The sequence below is a fragment of the Salvelinus sp. IW2-2015 genome, unplaced genomic scaffold (genome assembly GCF_002910315.2).
Source record: "Salvelinus sp. IW2-2015 unplaced genomic scaffold, ASM291031v2 Un_scaffold1678, whole genome shotgun sequence".
In the NCBI taxonomy this organism is placed as follows: domain Eukaryota; kingdom Metazoa; phylum Chordata; class Actinopteri; order Salmoniformes; family Salmonidae; genus Salvelinus; species Salvelinus sp. IW2-2015.
Window position 1 is genome coordinate 176218 of NW_019943080.1, and position 5804 is coordinate 182021.

At 48.1% G+C, this 5804-nt stretch overlaps 1 pseudogene; it reads right to left on the reverse strand.

The window, feature by feature from the left end:
• The window catches only part of LOC112071672 (receptor tyrosine-protein kinase erbB-3-like), a 20176-nt pseudogene that overhangs the window by 11961 nt on the left and 2411 nt on the right, over positions 1–5804 (reverse strand).

Here is a 5804-nt window from a genome sequence, read left to right on the forward strand (position 1 = left end):
ATTATTATTACAATTTTATGAATTTTTAATCACAATGTTAATTAGGTACACCCCTGCATTCAGGAAAATGGTTCGCTCCTACAGACAGTGAGTCACGTGGCCGTGGCTTGCTATATAAAACAGCTCGTTGATGAGAGGTTGAAGAAGAATGGCAAGAATCGTGCAKYCTAACAGGAGGGCCACAAACAGGCAAATAARGGCGCAGTACGACAGTGGTGTGAAGAACAACATCWCAGAACYCACAACTTGTCGGTCCTTMWCACAGATGGACTATTGCAGCAGACGACCACKCCGGGTTCCACTKCTATCAGCTAAAAACAAGAAGAGTCTCCAATGGGCACGTGATCACCAACACTGGACAACTGAGGAGTYGAAAATCATTGAATCCAGGGTTCCTGTTGCATCATGCTYATGTCAGAGTCAGGATTTGGCATAAGCAGCATGAGTCCATGGCCCTATCCTGCCTGGTGTCAACGGTACAGGCTGGTGGTGGTGGTGTACTAGTGTGGGGAATGTTTTCCTGGCAGACGTTAGGTCCCTTGATACCAATTAAGCAACGTTTGAACACCACGCCTTGTAGAATCTATGCCCCGAGGCAAAGGGGTGTCCGACCTAATAATAGTATCTAATAAACTGGTCTCTCTGTATATTGTATACATTGATGCTTTGGGAATATTTACACAATGTTTTTCATGCCAATAAAACAATTAAATTTGATGGAAGAGAGAGGAGAGAGGGATCAGAGAGACGGAAGAGGAGGATGAGAGGAAGAGAGAAGAAGAGGACGAGAGAGGAGAGAGAAGGGAGAGAAGACAGGGAGAGGAAAAAAGAGGAGAGAGGATAGAGAGAAGAGAGGAGGGATTGATAGGAGAAAGAGAGAGGAGATGGAGAGGAGATTTTGAGATGGAGACAGCAAGAGAGAGAGAAAGATTAGAGAGATTGAAGAAGAGATAGACGGACGATGGGGGAGAGACAGAGAGATGAGAGAGAGGAGATGAGAAGAGACGAGAGAAGAGAGAGAGATGAGGAGAGAGAGAGAGAGAGGAGGAGAGCGAGAGAGAAGAGGAGAGAGAGAGAGAGAGAGAGAGAGAGGAGAGACAGATTGAGAGGGAGAGAGAGAGAGGAAAGAGAGAGAGAGATTGTTGAGACGAGAAAGAAGGGAAGAGAGAAGAGAAGAGATTGAGAGAGAGAAATAGATTTGAGAGGAGAGAGAGAGAGAGAGAGAAGAGAACGACAGAGAGAGGAGAGGAGAGACAGAGAGAGAAAGAGAGGATGGAGAGATGAATTATCGTGGAGAGTGAAGTTATTGATGAGTGTGAGGATAGAAAAGAGGAGAGAGATTTGAGAAGATGTGACGAGGAGAGACAGAGAGTAGGAGGAAATAGATTGTTGATGAGAGGAGGAGAGACAGAGACGAGAGAGAGAGACAGGAGAGCGTGAGAGAGAAGGAAAGAGAGAGGAGGAGGGAAGAGGATGAGAGGGAGAGGAGGAGTGAGGAGGAGAGGAGGAGACGGAGGAGGGGAGGAGAGAGAAGAGAGAGAGGTGAGAGAGGAGAGCGAGGAATGAGAGTGAGGAGAGAGAGAGAGAGAGGAGGAGAGAGAGAGAGAGAGAGAGAAGGAGAGAGGTGAGAGACAGAGAGAAGAAGGAGAGAGAAGAGAGAGGGAGAGAGAGAGAGAAAGGGAGATGAGGAGAAGGAGATGGAGAGAGAGAGAAGAAGAGAGAGAGAGAGAGAGAGAGAAGAGAGTAAGTACCGGTCCAGTACAGCGTGTCCCTTCCCTTTCCTGCGGCTGACACTCTGGATGACAGGCGTTGGTGACACACTCCCTCTTAGGCCGCCGCCCGCCCCCGCAAACTCTCTAGGGCTGACTGCCGTGGGTTTAAGAGAGACACAACAGGGGATGGTTAACCAACAGCAGCCTCACAAACACACACACACACACCAAAGCCAGAGCCAGCCCACTACCCACTCTGTAACTGTAACTGTCTCTCCCTCTCTCTCTCTCTCTCTCTCTCTCTCTCTCTCTCTCTCTCATTCTCTCTCTCTCTCTCTCTCTCTCCTCTCTCTCTCTCTCTATCTCTCCCCTCTTCTTCTCTCTCTCGCTCTCTATTCTTCTTTTCTCTCTCTCTCTCTCCTCTCTCTCTCTGTCTTGTTCTTATTTCTCTCTCTCCTCTGTTCTCTCTTTACCTCTCTCTGTCTTTCTCTCTCTCTCTCTCTTTCTCTCTCTCTCTGTCTTTCTCTTCTGCTATCTCTCTCTCTCTCTGTCTCGTCTCGGTCTCTCTGTCTGTCTGTCTCTCCTGTCTGTCTGTCTCTCTCTCTGTCTTTCTCGCTGTCTTCTCTTTCTCTTGGGCTGTCTCTCTCTGTCTCTCTCTCTTCTCTTTGTCTTCTCACTCTCAGTCACACATACCCTGTGTAGAAGTTGCAGTGTGCCACACAGGTAGAGTCTCGGCTGTGGTTCCTGCAGGAGAGACACTGTTCGGGCCCCGGGCCCCAGCAGCCTGAGTCTGAACACAGCGGGTCACACACGTGGCCCCCCTCAACTGTAAACAACATACATCAACAACATACATCAACAACATACATCAACAACATACATCAACAATACATGAACGTCACAAAACTGCTAACACAGGACGGTCTGTAAAATTATTTTTATCAGATTATGGTTCAATTAACTTCTAAACAGCAGTTTCTCATGTTGTATGCTAACCGCAGGCCTTACTCAGAGTACGTGCAACTCTGACTTTCACTTCAATCATAATTGACGTCAACGGAAAAATGGAATTCAGCGTGCAGATCTCAGATCAGAATACGGCCCTGCAAGATTAAAACAGCCAGTAGCTGWGATGCCTCTCTCATGTCATTTTGAAGCCCAGCCTCACCACACTCTCTCAGAGGCCTGTTGTCCTTGATGTCGTTGAGGCGTGTGGCGTGCCCGGTGAACAGGCGTGTCCAGTTGACGGTGTGGTGGTAACACAGGTTGGCGTTATTACTGAGGTACACGTTGCCGTCGCTGATCTCTCTCAGGGAACGCAGACCCAGAGCGGTGATGGACGGAACATGCATGACCATCAGAGAGAAACGCCTGGACGAGGGGAGAAAATACATGTTTGAGATTGGCGAGGGGAAAAGGGAAGTAAAACTATCTCTAATATCTTATATCAAATTACCACCGTTGAAGAGCATCCTAAACCTCAAAAGGAAACAACAATTCAATTCAATGAAATACAACTTCATTTGTAGAAATATAAATTGGCATTAGCTAGCTTAATGAAGATATCACAACATCACAGTCACAAACTATCTGTGTTAGACAGCCTTGAGGCTATGCTTTGGTTTAGGAAAGAAAGGCAGACAGCACAAGCCATACCTCTTTGCGCTGGACAGGGACATCGGGAGCAGAGGGGACAGGAGGGTGAGACACAAAGAGAGAGATAGAGGGATTACATACACCTGTGACATGCATGACAGGGGGCTTGGCATGGGCTGTTCACACAAAAAAAAGCAGCTTCTGCTATTATTAAAGCAAACAGAGGAGAGCATTAAATGACATAAATGACAGGATCGTGTTATATGACAACACATCACAAGGTTTGAGTTATACAGAAATAAGGACTTTCTCGCATCCACACGTACCAGGGGAGGCTGGGGGGAGAAGATATAGGAGGACGGGCTCATTGTAGTGGCTGGAATGGAATTCCTGGGACGGTATCAAACATGCGTTTGATACATGCGTTCCATATATTCAATTCCAGCCATTACTGTGAGCCCGTCCTCCTATAGCTCCTCCCACCAGCCTCCTCTGACACACACACATACAGTCACACGTGCACACACACACATAAGCACGCGCGCAAACACACACACACACACACACACACACACACACAGCCTTACTTGTGAAGAGATCTTCCCTGTATGGTGGTAAGATTGGAGAACACTGACAGATCTGACAGCTCTTTAGGCCACGACTGGATGGCTAGGATATCTGGACAGCAGACACACATACAATGGTTAAGCAACCTTAGTTTACATGCATGCAAATATATGCACCTAGATAACACACGCACGCACGCACACACACACACGCACACACACACACACACACACACATACCTGTTATCTCCTGGACAGAGCGGAAGACCTCCAGCTTCTTAGGGTCCAGAGGTGGGATATTCTTATAGTCATCACTGGAAAACACAGAGCAGCTCTACTCCACAGTACACACATGCACCAACGATGAGGACCAATGAAACGATCAGTGGAACCCCAAATGCGCCGTGTTTAATAAACTCACTTACCCAAGAATCCCTGTGACCAGGAAGTGCAGGCTGCCCTGTATCTTGGTGCAGTTGATGAAGCTGTCGATGTTACTGGAGTCCACCGTTTGTCTGTGCTCAGGACCTGTGCCCTCACAGGCTAGATTATGGAACAGGGAGAGAGAGATATTCTCCTCTTTAGTCATGGGAAAACTGTCATCATGGATCTTCGTAACTAACCCACGCTTCAACACCATAACCCCAAAGACCCGCAGTGCATACGTGTATCATTGAGCACACTGTGTTGTATCAATATGCGCATACCAGACCAAAAACAATAGAAATAACCACATGCAATCCTTGCACAAACTACCAGCATAATCTAGCAGCAGTAAATCAACAGCCATTGAAAGTGAATGGAGCCCTGGTGTGTAATTGACTGCTGGATCTACCTTTAGGGCACAATCCTCCACAGAGCTCACACTGCCTCTGACCAGTCCTCTCCACCTCCTTCTTGTCTGGAGGACAGCCACTCACACAGGAGCTGCCGTCCACCACGAAGTGGGCTGCGCAGGGGAAAGAGGGAGGGGGGAGAGAGAGAGGAGAGAGGGGGGAAGGAGGGAGGGAGGTAAGACATACGGAACTCAAAAGGAAGAATGTTATAATACCAATGGAATACACACACAGGGAGGGTACTCACTGGGGCAGTGGGAGACACAGATGGATCCGTACTGATACTTGGCGTTGGGGTTCGRCTCCATCTGAAACGTCTGCTTGTTGTAGATCAGAGTCTGGGGACACTGGGGCACACAGGACCTGGAGTCGTTGAAGTGGCCGCACGCCTGGGAGTCGGGAGGTAGACACACGCGCACACACAAGCACACACGCACATGCACATGGGTGCGCACACACAAACACATATACAGGAATGAATCACAAACTGCTTTACTGTATCAATCTTATTAGGCTTAAAAGGGCTACTCCATCACTTAAAAGAGAGCAGGAAAGAGAGAGCGAGACAGAGAGAGAGAAAGAGAGAGAGAGACAGAGAGAGAGAGAGTGAGAGAGACAGAGAGAGAGAGTGTGAGAGAGAGAGAGATACAGAGAGAGAGACAGCGAGAGAGAGACAGCGAGAGAGAGACAGCGAGAGAGAGACAGAGAGACAGAGGCAGTACTCATCACTCACAAAGCAGTCCATATCCTGAGGTCCATTACAGCCGCCTGCACACTCTATGTGACAGCAGTCCCTGGGACTGGTCCCGAAACAACGACCGTTACACTGAGGGGCGCATACTGTCTTAGTCACTGAGGGGGACAGAGGAGAGTTAGTGAGGGGACAGTATGGTCAACAACATGTCACAAAACACAAAGAGAGAGAGTGGGAAGAAAGTAGACAGTGTGAGTTAGCGAGATGAAAATGGAGTGAGGGATAGAGAGAGGAGAAGAGAGAGAGAGATTGAGAATGACCATCCATTGACCATTCAGAGACCATTCAGAGACCATTCAGAGACCATTCAGAGACCATCCAGAGACCATTCAGAGACCAT